At 43.2% G+C, this 18,234-nt stretch overlaps 1 pseudogene; it reads left to right on the top strand.

Annotated features, from left to right (window-relative positions):
- The first annotated feature begins 14,758 nt into the window (after positions 1–14,758).
- LOC150055513 (uveal autoantigen with coiled-coil domains and ankyrin repeats pseudogene) lies at positions 14,759–16,527 on the top strand (annotated as a pseudogene).
- The last annotated feature ends 1,707 nt before the right edge of the window (positions 16,528–18,234 follow it).

The following is an 18,234-nucleotide window of genomic DNA, read 5'->3' as shown; positions in this document are numbered from 1 at the left end:
ATATTCCCTTGTTTAAGATCTCAAATTTTAAAAATGTTCCAACAGCTCCACATCTGTCTTGTCTAGATAGTTTGGCTTTCACAGGGTCCAGTTCTGTTTTCCAACCTCTTAATCCTTCCCAACCTCACAGCTCAGCCTCACAGCCTTACAGGCTAGACCTGTACACAATGGAATGTTTACAGCCAGGCTCAGATTGGATTGCCTTGCTTGTGCCAGCCAGTCTGTGCATATCTTTGGTGGTTTGCCTGACATCTGTATGCACCTGGGATGAGAGGGTGGGGGACAGTCCCTCATATTCCATCTTTAGATACACAGAACGAATGGGCCAAGATAGGAGAAGCATGTCCTTCATATAGGGTCTTTGGATACATCAACAGATTTTGCTGGAAGAGAAGATGGGAACGAAGTCGGTGTTGTTTATTTCTGGCTACTTCCTACTGATATGTGGGCATTGAGGAGTCATTGGGGCCAGGGGCCAGGTCTGTGCTGGGCAGGGCAGGATGGTGTAAGTGAAGCCTCTAATGGCCTGTAGTAATAGGATGGCCTTGACTTGCTCCCAAGTAGTGTCCTGAGTTAAGGTTGTTATCCTGTTTAAAAAAAAAAAAAAACTTGAAAAAGGTTGAGAGAACATGGTCCAAAAAGGAGGAGTAAGGGCCCAGTAGGAGGCCTTGGCAGATATCTGGATTGTAGTGATGGATGGCACCCAGGAAGGTATCAAGGCAGACTATCCTGAGTCCAAGACTCACTGGAAATAGAAATAGCAGGCAACAGAGGCAGGAATGGAAGTGCTTGTCCAGTTAGGAGGTAGACAGGTATGGACATTAGACAGGCATCCTCATTAGCTATTTTCCCTTGATCTCCCAGCTCTGGTTAATTTTGAAAAAGCAAGAACAAAGTGACTCCATTTAGGATTTGAAACCATTCATTCTTATCTGCTTCTGGATGGACCTTCATCACCAGGACAAGCTTTGTCCCAAGGATGTCTGCTTTTTGTGGGATCCCTATTGTCTGTCATGGGATTTGAATTCAGGGCCTGTATGCTGTTCCCCAGCTCTTTTGCTCAAAGCTAGCACTCTACCACCTTGAGCCAAAGTGCCAACTCCAGCATTTTGTTGGTTATTTACAGATGTGTCTCAGAGGGCCTTTTTTCCTGCCTAGGAACCACAGAGTTTAGATCAAATGAGTCCTTGTCAAAAGCCCCTTTACTCCAATTAAATCAATAAGGAGATTAATAAAAATAGTTTTAAAGCAGGGCTTACTTAGAACTTGTTAAGAATTGACACATAAATACTTACAAGAGTTATTTCTGTGTGGGTATTGCTAAGTCCTGTAGAGGATAAAATCTGTAATGACAAAACTCAGTAGACACAATGAGACTTTTAAAACAACTTAGTTAAGTTTTAAGTGAACATAGCACCCTAGCATACTAATTAATATTTAAACCATTTTCAGATCTTTATCCAGGGTAGCTTACATATTGGGAAACATATTAAACACTTGACAAAATAAATAGTGCAAAATTGCTTTTATAGATGGACATAAAGTGACATGTTGGCTTTACATTAGTATATTAGTCTTGACCATATTTAAATCACACGTAAGTGCATACCAGCTTCACTCATAAATGCTATCTTTTTTTTTTTTTTTTTTTTTTTGCCAGTCCTGGGCTTGAGCTCAGGGCCTGAGCACTGTCCTTGGACTTTTTCAAGGCTAGAGCTCTACCACTTGAGCCTCAGCACCACTTCCAGCTTTTTTCTATATATGTGGTACCAAGGAATCGAACCCGGGTCTTCATGCATGCTAGGCAAGCACTTTAACCACTAGGCCAAACTCCCGGCCCCAATAAATGCTATCTTTTAACAAGACATACTCATACCACCTGCTACATACTTGAACCTTCTGGGATTAGTCTCAATTTTTTCCTTTTTTCATTTTGGAACAAACATTTTAGACAATTTTTACTGCCCACTTTTTTTTTTTATTCAAAGGAAACAATTTTTTGTTTTTAAATTTTTTCTCAAATCTTTTTTTTTTAAATGAACGTTCCCCTTTCCTCTTTCTTTACATTTTCCAATCTTACCGTATTTTAAAAAATTTCTGTTTTGGATGAACTCAGACACATTTGTTTGCACCTTTAGTCTGCCTAAATTGGTTACCAAGTTGAGAAAAGTTTATGCCTTTTTCCCATCACAACGGGGTAGGAGTGGGGCTGGGTCTCCTTCCTTTTACTATTTCTATTGGGAAAGATGAACAATTACCGTCTAAAGGCAAATAATTTGGGGAGACTCTTCCAGATGGCGACCTCCTTGTAGGTAAATCCCCTATCTCTAGATTAAGGGGCTAGGGACACATTTTCTACCAGGAACCCCACTCCATCAGACCTCCAAACAGATAAAGACTTAAGCCGACTAAGCCCTAGCGCCCTGGGCAGCCAGGGAAGAGGAAAAGAAGATGGGAAACAGCGGGCGGACCCCTGCTCCACAGCAGCAGCCCAGCGCCCACTCAAACCACGGGACCCACGTGGAGCAGAGTCTGAAACCTGCGGTTCACAGGGTCCCCGGGCTCCCCGCCGCCACCCTCACCACCGCCCGGCGCCGGGACCCGCAGCGAACCCCGCAAGCCCCAGCCGGCTTCCCTACCCACGCAGGGGTCCGCCTCCCGCACCGCTGCCACCGCCGCCACCGCCGCGCGTGAACCGCGGGCACAGCGGGGGTTGGGACTTAGCCGGGCTGACCACCACCCTGGAGCGACAGACCCCGCCGCCCGCCAGCACAGGCTCGGATTCTCCAGGTACTGGATACTCTGGTGTCCGCCTGAGCGCAGGGGAGCGTGTCCCCCCGCCCTGGCCGCCATCCCCCATCAGATCACAAGGAAAATAGACTCCAGCATCCCAAATAAACTCAAGAATTCTTCTTGAGAGTTTCTTTTTTCTTTGTGCGTGTGGTATTTTTATTGTTTTTCCTTCTGTTTCCTTTGTCATTTTTTAAATTATTTTTTTGGGGGGAGGGAAGTCGGTCCCTTTTTTGTTGTATTTTTCTTTTTCATCTTCCTTTCTCTATTCGTGTTTTTGTAGTTTTTTTGTTGTTTTTTTGCCTATCCTTTTTGTTTTTTGTCAGTAGTGGGGCTTGAACTCTGGGCCTGGGTGCTGTCTCTGAGCTTCCCTCCTTCCTGGGTCTGGAGGTTGTCCCTGAGCTCTTCAGCTCAAGGCTAGCGCCCTGTCGCTAGAGCCACCGTGACACTTCCAGTTTTCGAGTTGTTAATTGAAGACAAGAGACTCAGGACTTTAGTGCCAAGGCTGGCCTTGAATGGCAATCTTTACATTTCAGCTTCCTGAGTAGCAAGGATTACAAGTGTGAGCCACCGTGCCTGCATACTTCTTTTAAATATTTTTGTTGTTGTTGTATTTTTGTTTCTTTTGTTTTGTTTTTGTTTCTTATTTGTTTTTCTTTTTCTTTTTTCCTTTTTCCTTTCTTTTTCTCAATGGTTCTTCTCAATGATCGATTTCTTTCTCTACATATATACAAACTACTTTTAATACAGATTCTGCTGTAGTGGAACTTTGTCTTAGTATTCACTTTTGTTCCTTCTATTGAATTTAAGGCCTTAGTTAGCTTTCCTCAACTCCTTTCCTCCATACATTCCTCTTCTCATATTCACTGCCCTCACCCTTCATTATACCCAGATAGTTCGGGTCCCCTGCTCCCTAGAGGAGTTCTGTAGATAGTTGATCTACAATTGTTTGTTGCTGACCAGATTTTATCTTTATCCATGAAAGTATCCTTGCTGTGTAGACAGATTTAATCACATAGGGGTCAGGTTGGTTTTTGCCTTCAAACTGTTGTATTGATTCTGTTTCTAAATTCACAGAATGACAATTGATTGTTGTTGTTGAACAATAATCTGTATATGTATTTGTTGAGCTATGCGGTAGGTCCAGAGTAATTTAAATCTCATAAGGATTGGATTGATTTCTACCGTAAAACTGTGTTCAATAGTAGTATCAGATTTGCTTGTAAAAGCACAAAAAGAGAGAAAGAGAAAGTGAAAATACCAGTCTAAGATCGTGAACCTCTATAATCCCTCACAACTATAGAGCGCTAAATTGGTTCCTATCTTAAGTCATATCTTGTGTGGTAAAAGTCTTGCTCCCATTTCCTAGAAGAAGAAGCTCAAGAAATATGACAAGTCAAGACATCACATCTCCCCCACAAAATAATCTAGCAGTGAATCAGTCCATGGAAAACCTTAAAGAGAGTTCTCAAAATGCTCTACAAATGATAATGGTAAACATGAGCAAGGAAAAATTTGAAAACATCAAAAAAGAGATATGTGAAGATGATCAAGCGAATCAAAGAATAATGGAGGAATTCATAGAATACACAGACAGAAAGCTGAATGAATTAAAACAAAAGTCCAAAGAGAGTAGTGCCTCTAATCTAAAGATCTTCAAAGAGAGTGCTCAAACCCAAATGAAGAAGGTAAAGAAATTCATATAAGATCTAAACCAAGAGTTTCAAGTCAAACCCACAGAAAGCATTATTCTTAATGAAGAAAAGCTAAAGCCATTTTCTCTAACATCAGGAACAAGACAAGGATGCTCACTCTCTCCACTCCTCTTTAACATAGAATTAGAATTCCTAGCCAGAGCAATAAGGCAAAAGCAAGCATAAAGGGGAGCCAAACAGGAAAAGAAGAAATGAGTCTTCTCTGAAGAAGAAACAAAAATGGCCTATAGACACATGAAGAAATGCTCAACATCTCTGGCCAGAAAAGAAATGCAAATCAAAACAACTCACTCCAGTTAGAATGGCCAGGATCAGGAAAACTAAGAACAACAGATGCTGGAGGGGATGTGGCCAGGAGGGATCACTACTACACTGTTGGTGGGAGTGCAAACTCGTGCAACCACTATGGAAAGCAGTATGGCAGTTCCTCAAAAGGCTAAACATAGAGCTCCCCTATGATCCAGCAATTCCACTACTTGGCATTTACTCAATTGTCCAGAAACAAGGGCATACTAAATCCACTAGCACAACCATGTTCATTGCAGCATTATTCACCATAGCAAAGATATGGAACCAACCTACATGTCCCTCAGTTGATGAATGGATCCACAAGATGTGGTATTTGTACACATGGAATTCTATGCTGCTGTCAGAAAGAAGGACATTGCCCCATTTGTTAGGAAATGGAAAGACTTAGAAAAAATCTTATTAAGTGAAGTAAGCTAGACTCAAAGGAATTTAGGCTCAATGGTTTCCCTCATTTGTCATAATCAGTAGAAACCTTGGGCTCTCCTAGCAGAGATTTGCAATAGAGCAAAACCTTGATACATAAGGCCATATAGTAGGACGCTAAATGAAAGGACCTCGAGGATATTGAAACAAAAGCCATACAATGAATGATTGTTGTCCTTAAGGTACTGTTATCTCTCATCTCTTTTGCTGTCCCTTGGTTATCTCATATTGTTACAGTATCTCACTTTGTTACCTGATATATCAGATATATTTGTATTTGGTTATTTGAAATTGGATAGGGAATGGGGGAAAACAAGATGAGGGGTGGAGGTGGGGAGGAGGGAAATGGGGACCAAAACATGTGAAAGGGTATCAATGTATGGGAATTAATGCACCATCTATCTGGCAAATATCATGTAACCCTTCTATTAATTACAATAAAAAATATTTTTTAAAAAAAGGAAGTTTCCCTCCTCGCAGATCCCATGATTCCTTATTTAAAGAACCCTATAGACTCCACTCTCAAGTTGCTTGAGCTGACTCGAAACTTTGGCAAGGTAGCAGGGTGTAAAATTAACCCTCAAAAAATTAAGTGCCTTCCTGTATGCCAACAATGAAAGGATCGAGTCAGCAACCAGGAAAGCAACTCCTTTTGCAAGCCTCAAAGAAAATAAAGTACCTTGGAATTAACTCAAGAATGTAAAGGACCTTTATGATGAAAACTTTAAAATTTTGAAAAAGGTAATTAAAGCAGAACTGAGGAAATGGAAAAACCTCCCATGCTCCTGGATTGGAAGAAGTAACATTGTGAAAACAGCAATACTGCCAAGGGCTACCTACAAATTCAATGCAATACCCATAATATCCCAGTATCATTCTGTAAGGAAATAAAAGAAACAATCCAAAATTTCATATGGAATAATAAAAGACCCCATATGTGGAACGTCACATTAGGAAAATGGGCCGACCTGCCTGTCGCCTCCTTGGGAGGTTTGGCTGTGGTTTGTGATGTAAAATAAGGCTACCTTGAACCCTGGTATTGGCCCTGCCGCCCTCTCTGACCACATCTACCTCCCCCTGCCCTGCCCACCTGTATGCTGATAGACTCTTGCATCTTACCTTAGCCCCTGTACCTTCCCAATAAATGAGTTTCTGCTGTGACATTCTCCCTGGCGTCTGTGTCTTCCCTCTGGAGAGGGAGGGCTGGGTGAAGGCGGCCAGTGGGCTCTATCCTTTCTCGGTCTCGTCTTAGTTGGGGCGTGTTTTCCTTGCCCTTCCTGAGGGTCAGGAGGCAAGGAGTGCTAAAAATCCTGACATTCTGGTGCCCAAACGTGGGACACGAAAAGAACGCTCATCAGAAGGGGGATTGTCTGCGAGCCGAGCCAAGTGGATTACAAGGTACGGGTCTCCCTGAAAAGATGGAGCACTCTCACACCAAGAATGAGGACCGGCGCTCAGAGCGTCTAGATTTAAAAGCAGAGGTTTGGAGATTTCAGACCCCTAGGCTGAGAAGGTCTGGGAGGCCTTAACACAAGCCGCGTTAATGGTGGCCAAGCTTTTCAATTGCCACATGGGAAGATTAACTTGGGAGAGGACCCTCCCCTCAGGGTCTCTCCGACCTTGTCTGCCCTAAGGCCTGCTTCTATCCTGGCTCAGTTACATCTAGGGCCAAGGAAACTTTAATTGAGGAGGGCTCAGAGCCGTGGAGAGTTGGCCCTCCTGATAAGGAGCGCTCAGGGCAGTGGAGAGTTAGCCCTCCTGCTGCTCAGGAAGAAAAGGGTTTAGAGCCTTGCACTTTGCTGCAGACAACTGGGGTGCAGAGGGACCTCCGCCATTTTACTATCCATCTTCCTGTGCTTCACCACCTCGTGTTAAACAGGAAGAGGAGATTAACTTGCCATACAGCGGTGGCTCCTCCCCCAAACCAAAAGGGCGGGTTAAGCCGACATTTTACTCCTCCCCACCATGCTTGGCCTTCCCGGTAAATGCTAACCCTGGGGGCAATAGATCTGCCCTAAAAGAGCTAGCAAGTTAAATAGAAAGCCCACAGAGTGAGAGAAGATCTTCACTAGCAATAAAACAGACAAGGGCCCCCTATCTAAAATATACCTACAGCTCAGAAAATTGAATCTCTCAAAACCAAAATCTCAAAGAAACAACTATCCCATTAAAAGGTGGGCTAAAGACTTAAAGAGAGACTTCTCTGAAGTCTGAAGAGGAAATAAAAATGGCCTAAGATACATGAAGAAATGCTTGACATCTCTGGTCATGAAAGAAATGCAAATCAAACAACTTTGAGATTCCACCTCAGTCCAGTTAGAATGGCTAGGATGAAGAAATCCACTAACAACAGATGCTGGAGGGGATGTGGCCAGGAGGGATTGCCACTCTGTTGGAGGGAGTGTAAACTCGTTCAACCACTCTGGAAAGCAGTATGGCGGTTCCTCAAAAATCTAAACATAGGGCTCCCCTATGACCTAGCAATCCCACTCCTGGGCATTTACCCAAATGACCAGAAACAAGGGCATACTAAAGCTACTAGCACAATGATGTTCATTGTAGCATTATTTACCATAGCTAAGATATGGAATCTACCCAGATTCCCCTCACCAGATGGATCGAGAAGATGTGGTACTTATACACAATGGAATTCTATGCTGCTATTAGAAAGAATGACATCACCCTTTTCATTAGGAAATGGAAAGACTTGGAAAAAAAATCCTATTAAGTGAAGTAAGCCAAGCTGAAAGGAGCATAGGATCCATGGTTTCCCTTGTTTGTAATAATTAATGCACATTTAGGATTCTCCTAGCAGAGGATCACAATAGCTCCAAAGCTGTGTACAAATAAAGCTGTGTCATACAGGATGAGTCTAAATAGAATGAACTTTAGGTTAATGAAACAAGACGTTTGTCTTTGTGACTACTATTCTTATTATAATATGTGAAATTATTTTTTTCTCTTCTCTTTTTTTCACTTATGGCTAATTTCATGAGGCTACTATATCTGAATTTGTATACTAGTATACTGTATATACACTTATTTGTTTATTTAGAATAGGGAAGGGAAGTGGGAAAACAAGATGAATTGGATGACAAGGGGGGAAAGGAAGGGGACAAAAACATGAGAAGTGGTATCAAGATTTGAGAAGAATGTACCCTCTATTTGACAAATGTAACTATAAACCCTATACATTATCCCAAGAACAAAATAAAAGGCAAATAATTTCAGGCAATAGCAGTATCAAAATACAAATATTTAAGACAGAAACACTTTAGTTTGATAGAAAAGCTCACACCATGATGACAGTTACTTTGAACATGATGAGGTTACTTTTAACATGCTGATAAACACTCATATCCACAATCACTTTTGCACAATTTTTGTCTGTTGTTTGTGTGTCTTGAGCTCTGGGCCTCGATGCTGTCCCTGAGATATTCAGCTCAAGGCTAATGCACTAACCCAGGGCCTGGGTGTTGTTTGTAAGCTCTTTATCTCAAGGCTACTGCCCTACCCCTTGAGCTACATTGCCACTTTTGGGTTTCTAGTGTTTAATTGCAGATAAGATTCTCATGGACTTTACAGTCCAGACTGGCTTTGAACTGCGATCCTCAGATCTGAGCCTCCTGAGTAGCAAGGATTATAGGTGTGATACAGCATAACTGGCCACAAATGTTTTAAGATGTGCTTACATTAAAAAAAAATGAGAATCAGCTATAAGATTTTTGGAATTACAGTGGCAAAGATATTTTTGCCCATTATACGATAGAACCATATGGGCAGTGTTGGAAGAGAAGGCAACACCAAACAAAACCCAAGACAAAACTCAAGATACAAAACATTTTCCCGCAGCAAACAGTAGTTAACAGAGTCTCCATTCTTAAATAAATATTGATTACAAGAACACAAAACCTTTAAAAAAATTTTGGAAATAAGGCACATTAGCATAGGAATTTACCTTTGAACATTTAGAGGAATAAGCTTGTTGGGAAGCCCACCAGATGGCCTTGTCTTTTTATTTTCTTATGTACTGTAGAGAGAATTGGGGGAGATGGGGGTAGCCAAGCAGATTTTTAAGGGGAGGTGGTGGCACAATCAAGATGTAGAAGGTGATTGAGCAATTGAATAGGGCTATCAGATAGGGTAGAGGTGAGAGGAACAGATTTCTCAATGTTGAGGGGAATTTGCAGCCTCCTAGAGGAGTTTGTCTCAAGGAAGAAATGAAGAATTCAGATTCTGAAGTGAGTAGACTCAGGAAAGAGAAAAAGGAAAGGATTAGTGTCTGAGTCCAAAGAACAAAAAAGATGGGTTTGTCTTTTGTTCACTATCTGTTTTACTTCCCATTATGGGATTTGGGGGTTCGAAAAGGAGAGAGAAGTAAGAGAGAAGCTGGCTCCAGTGTGGTTGCCAGCCAGCCACTGTCAGTGATGGAGTTAGAGCAGGTCTGTTAGCTTGTTGCTGTGACTACCTTTACAAGACAAAGTTGATTTACTTTTGTAGGCTTTCACCCACCCCCACCCAGTGTAGGCATAGGAGCAAAGGCCAACAAAAAGAATTTGCTTGGAGCAGACAGTTTTAGCTTAGAGAATCTGGGCCAACTGCAGAGGGAAAGTAGTTACAAGAACAAGCACGGGAAAAAGGCTTAGTTTAGAGAACCTCTGATACAGGATAGGTAGCCTTAAAGAGGGAAAAGAGAGAGTGTCCCTGGGACCCGGCCAGCACCTCACTCTCAAGGACATAGGTTGAAGGATTGTCAGCTGGAATGAAGGTGATTCAGAGGCAAATAATCTCCAGTCTGGAAGTATTGAGAGAGAGAGAGAGAGAGAGGAGAGAGAGAGAGAGAGAGAGAGAGAGAGAGAGAGAGAGAGAGAGAGAGAGAGAGAGAGAGAGAGAGAGACAGAGAGAGACAGAGAGACAGAGAGAGACAGAGAGACAGAGAGAGACAGAGAGAGACAGAGAGACAGAGAGAGACAGACAGAGAGAGAGACAGAGAGAGAGACAGAGAGACACAGAGAGACACAGAGAGACACAGAGACAGATACAGACACAGACAGAAAGAGACAGAGACACACAGAGATAGAGAGACAGAGACAGTGAGAGACAGAGAAGGCAAGGTGGGGAGAGAGACAGATTGAACTGCTATAAGACAAGGAAAGTTACCTAGGGAAGGGTGTCTCTGAGAGGCTATGGCTGTGACGGACTTGGTGACCAGGGGAGGGAAGGAGGCTTTGCTGAAGTGGAGGTAGAGGGGGGCTTGGGACTCCTTGTCATTTTGTTATAAGTTAATTAGTAATGTCAAAACTGATAAGTACCTATCTTGGGCTGGAGTTTGTACTGAGGCCATGTCTGGATACTTAAGTGAATTAACTTTTGGGGGTGGTAATTGAGAAACCATTCTGGGCCCTATCCAGGTTGGTAGGACCTTTTGACCTGTCCCACCACTTCAGGTGTCCCAAGGCTTTAGGAAGGCTAGTGGATGGATCCCAATAATTAGGAAAGGGTGTCCCCAACATCCGCATTAAAGGTGTCAAGGGATCAGCAAGGGAGAGACTTCTGAAGTCTGTAGGGACCCTGCAGACAGGAAAGGAGGGACTACTAGAGTACCTAGATCTGTGTTGGGGCACTCCTCCATGGACCACCGCTGGTTACCTTGACCTAAGTGGTGTAATGGAGTCTGTCAAATGGCGAAGGGTCTCCTGCCTGGAGATCAAGAGTCAGAGGACACAAAGGAATGTAGGATCCATGGTTTTCCTCATTTGTAATAATTAGTACAAGTCTAGGATTCTCCTAGCAGAGGATTACAATAGCTCAAAAACAATGTACTTATGGTCGCATAGGATGAGACTAAATGAAATGAACTCTAGGATATGTAAACAAGAGGTTTATCTTTGTGATTCTTGTTCTTAATGTTATTTCTTTTGTTTTATTCCCCATATGGCTAATCTCATGTGGTTACTGTATCTGACCTTGTTACTTGGTATGTTGTATATACATTTATTTGTTTATTTGAAATAGGGAAGGGAAGTGTGTGTGGGGGAAACAAGATGATTGGGAGGGAGAGGGGTAGGGAAAGGGGGACATAAACATGAGAAGGGATATCAATGTTTGACAAGTAATGCACCCACTACCTGACGAATATAACTGTAACCCCTCTATATGTCACCCCAGCAATAAAAAAAGAGTTAGGGGACAGAAGAGAGTAAATAGTAATCCCAGAGTCTCTGTGCTCCTGGTGGAGAGAGATATCAGGAAGGGAAGAATAGCAAAAGGCTTGATGAGAGGCAGCCAGGGGCTGGGTGGTCCTTCGGCAGAGGGGACCCAGTTACTCGGGGCTCTACTCCTTGCCAGGGTTTTGGCACCATATGTTAGGAAAATGGAGAGAAAAGAAGGAAATAGGCCAGACTTAATCTTTCACAGGCTGGGGCTGTTTATTGAGGAACGGCAAATGACATAGCCTTCCTACACTCTTGGAGACTGTATCGGGGGTGAGATTGGAGTCAAGGGTTTATGAAGTCTGAGCAAGGAGACAGAGGTTACTTGAGTTTAGTATGGGGTGGGGGTGGACCCAAGGTCTCAAGTTTTTAAATGTTCCAACAGTTTTACATGTGTTTTGCTTAGATGTCTTGACCTTCACAGGGTCCAGTTCCGTTTTCCAACCTCTTAACCCTTTCCTGGTCTCAGAGCTCGGCTTCAGAGCCTTACAGGCTAGACTTTACAGGCTAGGCCTCACAGGCAGGCTCAGGATGGATTGCCTGCCTGTGTCAGGAAGTCTGTGCATATCTTGGTGGCTTGCCTGACATCTGTGTACACCTGGAAAAATAGGGTGAAGTCAATTCTTGAAATATAGGTCCTGAAATCTTGAAACTACTACAAGAAAGAATCAACAAAACCCTTGAACTCATCAACATAGGCAGAAATAACTATAAAAGAATTCCAGGGAACTGGGTATGGTGGCTCCTCCTGAAATCATAGCTACTCAGGAGGCTGACAACCTGGGTACTAAAGTCCATGAGACTCTTATCTCCAATTAACCACCAGAAAACCAGATGTGGGGCTGTGATTCAAGGGGTAGGGTCAATGCCTAGGCCAAGAGTTCAAGTCCCACCACTGACCAAAAAGAAAACAGTAATTTTAGGATCTCAGAAAATAGATGAAACATCCTATCTCGACATATGTACATAGCTTTCGAGCTATTATGATCCTCCAGTGGTTTATCTTTGTGTTGTTCTTAATGTACGATGTGAAGCTATTTCTTTTTTCTTCTTTTCCCCTTAGGGTTTATCTGGTGTGCTTACTGTATCTGACTTTGGTACCTGGTATATTTTGTATACTTTTTTGTGTATTTGAAAATGGGAAGGTGAGGGAAAAACAAGAGGAGAGGAAGCGGGGAGGGGAAGGAAAAGTGGGAGAAAAACATTGGAAGGAGAAACAATGTTTAAGAAGTATTGTATCCACTACCTGATGAATGTAACTGCAACCCCTCTGTACATCATACCAACGACAAAATAAAAAATTTTTAAAAAGAAAATAGATGAAACAACTGGTGAATTCAGCTACGTCAAGCTTAGAAGCTTGTGCTCAAAGAATTGTGAAAAAAGCTACAAGGAAAGCTGATCAAATCAAAGTGCTTTGCTGTCCGCACATTTGATAAGGATCTAATAGCTAGAATACAGAAAGTGTTTAAAAACTAAGCCATTCTAAAACAATGATCAATTAATAAAAGAGCACAGGATCTAAATAGACACACACAAAACTGCCAAGACAAAAATATTTGGATCATGGTGGGGGGAGGGAAATGGGTACCAAGACATGTGAAAGGGTATCAATGTATGTGAATTAATGCACCTTCTATCTGGCAAATATCATGTAACCCTTTTACTAATTACAATTAAAAAAGAGAGCATAAAAAATATTTGGATCATATATATGTGAAGTACAGAGGGGTTACAGTTATGCAAGTCAGGTAATGAGGACATTCCTTTCTGATCTCCCTTGATGTCTCATATTCCCACTCACAAACTGTATAGTTCATTTGCACATAGTGCCTAGTGAGTACTACTGCTTCATTTGTTCATCTTTTGTCCCTCCATTTCAGTCTTCTCCCTGATTATCCCAACAAAGAAAAAACATCTTGTTTCTATTTTCTGATGTTTTGATCATCTTATCTGAGAATGAAAATGACATCATTGGATTAATTCCTGCTTGGTCAGTGCTTACATTTAATGCTATTGCTAAGGCAATACAACTTACCCCTTTCTTCTCCAGTGACTTTACCCCAGCCAGCTTTTAGACTTTGTATACCAATAAGATCATCCTTTTTTGCATCTGCAACTTCAAGCCCTGCCTACAGCCTTCTAGTTCATTGTCTTTATCATCTCAACTCCAAAGAACTTTAGACCTTCAACCCCTCTGGAAACCTTATTTGGCATGTGCAATTTGGATGCTAGGTTTCCATTATTAATCTCTTGTGTAAATATACTCAGCCAAAAGTCTCCCTTCTAAGTTCCTTCAACTCATCTGGAAAATCTTAACCTTGGTTAATTTCATTTTTTTCCTGCTCTTAGCAGCATTCTTGCAGCAGAGTAAATGTAGAGGAAAACATACAGTCTGTTGATTATCCTCTCTTTAAATTTGTGACCATGATTGTAAAAGGGTCCTGAGTACCAGTGTCGATAACATTTAACTATTGTAACCTCCAAATCATCTTGTTACATCTCTCATGTATTCTCTACAATTTTAATACACCTGCCCCCCTCTACTACTTCCTGAGTCTGAGACCAGGATAAGATGTTGCCTGCATCTGCTGGGACTTGAGAAGTCATCTGGGACACCGGGGCATATGTGTTAAATGTCTGTGGCTACTTGACTGTGTTTGTTTGTTAGTAGCCTATTTGTGTCTTGTATACTCCTTCACTTACTCCTTTTTTTTTCCAGGGTGGGAAAACAGCATTCTAAAGTTCTTGTAAACAAAATTGTAACTGAAAAATCTTCTCCCCTGGTATTACTAGATCCCTTGGAAGAAGTCATTCTGGTGCACTCTCCCCCTTATTCTGTGCCAGCCCCCATACCAGAAGTGGTGCCTTGTACCATTCTGAGGTGATAGAAGGTGGTACAGCCTTCTTACTACCCCTGAGCCAAGCACCAAACCTTGGGAGAGACTGTGGGCAGGCCCCCTTTCTAGTGTATGTGGTCTTTACAACTAGTATCCTGTATAACTGGAAACCACAAAATCTATCCTTTTCTGAAAAACCCCTGGGTCTTATCTCCTTATTGGAAACAGTATTCTTCACACACCAGCTGGGATGATCGCCGGCACCGTCTATAGGTGTGTTTCACCTCGGAAGAAAAGGAGCACACTTGGCACAGTGCTTTGACGGCAGTCCTTGGAGCAGGTGACTCTTCTACAGATGACCCAATCCACGTGGAATGAGTATTTGCCCTCACTCTTCTAAACTGGGACCATGACAGTGACTGAGGTAGGGCATCATTTACCAGTTATCACCAGACTGTGTTAGCAGGGATCCAGGTAGCGGCTCAGAAGCCAACTAATTTATCTAAGGTGAGTGAGATTGTATAACTCCCCAGTGAGTCCCCCCACTGCTTTTCTGGACCATCTCCAGGAGGCTGTAAGACCTATGTACCTATAGATCCTGAGCCCTGGAGAATCACAGATCCCTATATATGGCCTTTGTTACCCAGTCGGCCTCCAATATTAGATTAAAAAAAAAAAACCTTCAAAGTTAGAAAGCTTTGAGGGAGAGCTGGTAGCGGGTGCCCAGAGGGTATTTGATAACAGAGATACCCTGGAAGACAAACAGTTAAAAAAGGTGGTTTGAATTTTAGTAGCAGCACTAGAACAGGGACCAAGAAACCCTTGGTGATGGCATAAGTCATTTTCAAATGGCAGTAGGGAACCTCTAGAATCAGACCAATGTGCTTATTACAAGCAAAATGGACACTGGAAAAAAATGTCCAAAGAGGAGAAAGATGGAAAATGACAAGTTAAGTAAGCACGTTAGCCATGTGGAAACTGTGTTCATATCTCCTGAGATACATAAAAAGGAGCTGGGGGCTCTAAAATCCAACTGGAGTGAACTTAAAAAGCAGCTCTCTGAACTTAATAAAAAATGTGGTGCCACAGATCAGGGATTTGTAAAGGTCAAATATGAGAACAAAATCCTCAATAGGAACCTGGAAAACACTCAAAACCAAATGAAAGCCAAGTACATCAGCCTGGATGAGCATGAGGCCAAGCTGGGGGCCGTGGGTCAGAGGCTGAAGAAGGTGCAGGACGCCAGTGTTACCATCCTGGCTGACTACAGATGAGGCCAGGAGGAAATCCTGATGCTGCACGCAGAAATCAAGGCCAAGCAGAAGGAACTGGACATGATACAGGAATGTATTAGGCTGAAGCAAATGTGGATTATCAGCTCTGAAGAATGTGAGTGGAACTTCAAAGCAACAGAGAAAGAACTGAAGGAGCAGATCATGGAGCAGACATAGAAGTATCAGAGAAAAGGAGGCCAAGAAAAGCAAGCAGAAAAACAACAGGCTCAAGGAGATTGTTACTCTTCAGAAAGAGTTAAAGGACACACATGCTCTGATGGGGAATGCCTGGATACAGAAAGAGCATGAGGCAGAAAACCAGAACAGATAAACACAAAAATACATTGAAGTATGAAGAATGAGAAAGAGAAGCTACTAGAGGAAAAGGCCAAACAAACTGCCGAGATGCTCACAACACAAAGTCTAATGCAGAAGCAGCATGTCCCAATGGAACAGGAGGAAGTACTGGAAAAGTCTCTTAATCACACCCCTGAGAACTTAAAGGAGCTGAAGAGCAAGCAAAGGTGCTCTGAGAAGGAGCAGCAGGCTGTGAGCAGGCTGCTGCAGCAGCTGGACGATCAAAGGAACTCTTCTGTCTCCATGGCAGAACACTGGCAGGTTAAGGAGGCCTTTGAGAAGGAGGTTGGGATCACGAAAGTGAGCTTGAGCAAGAAGGAGGAGGAAAGCCAAAATAAAACGGAAGAAGTCTCCAAGGTCCAGACTGAGGTTCAGAGTACTAAACAGGTGTTAAAGAAATTAGATTCCCCTGAGGTTCAGGAAAACAGCTGAGCTGATCAGACAGCTGGGGAGGCCACCCTAAAGCCGTGGAGCCTCTAGAGCTACTTACTAGTCACTAATATGAACAAAAGAGGCATAGGGCTAGGAGTTTGGCCTAGTGGTAGAGTGCTGGCCTAGCATGCAGGAAGCCCTGGGTTCGATACCTCAGTACCACATACTTAGAAAAAAAAAACAGAAATGGTAACATGGCTCAAGTGGTGGAGCTCTAACCCTGAGAAAGCCCACGAATGTGCTCCGGCCCTGAGTTGAAGCCCCAGGATTGGCAAAATAAAAACAAAACATAGAAATACAATGTGTGGAGACTGCTGGAGTGAAAAGCTGTTACAGGCTCCAGCCTTCCATGTCTGTTTATATGTGTCTATTTGTCACACTGTTAAATTGCCCTGGGCCACTACCTAATGCTGTCTTGAAAAGCAATGGGGCCTCATCCTTTCAAACTTCTGGAATGTTCTCATCTTTGTAGAAGGGTGCAGGGTGGATGGATATTCCTCCCTCAGGCTCTTGGGTGGACCTTGCTTGACACCCCAGGCGCTCATTTAGGGGCTCCGATGTGGTGTCCTGATGTGTAAGTTGCCCACAGGTACATGCTGGAAAGACAGCACATGTGGAGAAATTATTCTGCCTTCAGATAGTCACCTAAGAAATGACCCATATAATCCCACATAAAGACTGAGGCATAAAGGTTTTTAGTAGCTTTAGTTGAGTAGACCCCCCTCCCCAAAAAAAGAAATAGCCTCAACCACCCCCAGCCCATTCAGAAAGCAAGGAGGTCCCGCTTTCCAGGGCAGTCGCTCTCTAGCCAGGACAAGCCGCCCAAGCAGAGGGCGCCCGGAACCCCGTGGGGTCAGGAAGGTCACGGGCCCCCCCAAGACTTCGGTTGAATGGTTCAGGGCAGTTTGTGGGACAGGCCGCGGCCATGGCATGTGCGCAGGCCACAGCCTCCTGCTTCCTCCAGGCTTTCCTGGGGAGAGAAGCCAGAGGAGCGCGCAGGCTGCCCTGCCCAGGAGAAGGAGCTGGGGAGGCTCGGGGAAAGACTGGGTGCTGAAGAAAGTGGGCATCCCGGGGCACCCCGGGGCAGGCCATGGAGGTGGCAGGGTCAACCCCGAGGCCCAGGCGCTGGGGCTCAGGTCTGCGCACCTGTTGGGGACACACAGTGCGTGGGGGTGGAAGAGCGGCCAGGACGGCGGAGCAGCAGCGCCATTATATGCATGTATGGAAATATGATTCCAAGCTGCCTTTCTTAGTACAATATAAAAAGAATATACTGACCAACAGCCTCGGCGTGGTTTGTTTTTGATTCTGTATTGAATATACTTCTGCTACTACAAAGGCCAACATTCTCTCAGAACATTCAAAAGTAGAGGACATGAAAAAGGCAAATATATTCTCTTTAAAAACCCATATATTTAGTCAAAGTATGACTGGTATGTCTGGTTCTTGCTAGTCTGCTTTAAGAAAAAGATAATATAACTAGACAGACTGCAGGAAAGGTTAGCTTGGAATAAAGCCACGTTAGATGCAAAAAAAAGAAATGTGAGACAGAGTCATTCACAAAGCGCAGAGGTCCCAGCCTCATCTTGAAGTCATACTTGGTCTCTATACCCAGAAGTGAATCTGAGGATTCTTAACTGGATCTTCTTAGAGTGATAATCCAGGCGTTGGATAGAAATTGGTGAGTTTTCTTTATTTTTAAATCTAAATGGTATGAACACATCTGGATCTTCAACTAGTGAGTCCTCAAGGTCTAATATTCTCTTTTTTTTCCCCTGATGTCTATCCTTATGCATGAACCCAGGGCTTGAGTGCTATCCCTGAGCTTTTTGCCTAAAGCTGGTGCTTTACTACTTGAACCACAGCCAAACTTCTGTCTTTT

Source organism: Megascapheus bottae, chromosome 13 (assembly GCF_031878675.1).
Source record: "Megascapheus bottae isolate mThoBot1 chromosome 13, mThoBot2.hap1, whole genome shotgun sequence".
NCBI classification, from domain to species: domain Eukaryota; kingdom Metazoa; phylum Chordata; class Mammalia; order Rodentia; family Geomyidae; genus Megascapheus; species Megascapheus bottae.
The sequence above is the reverse complement of the archived record's forward strand: the minus strand, read 5'-3'. Positions and strand labels throughout refer to the sequence as shown.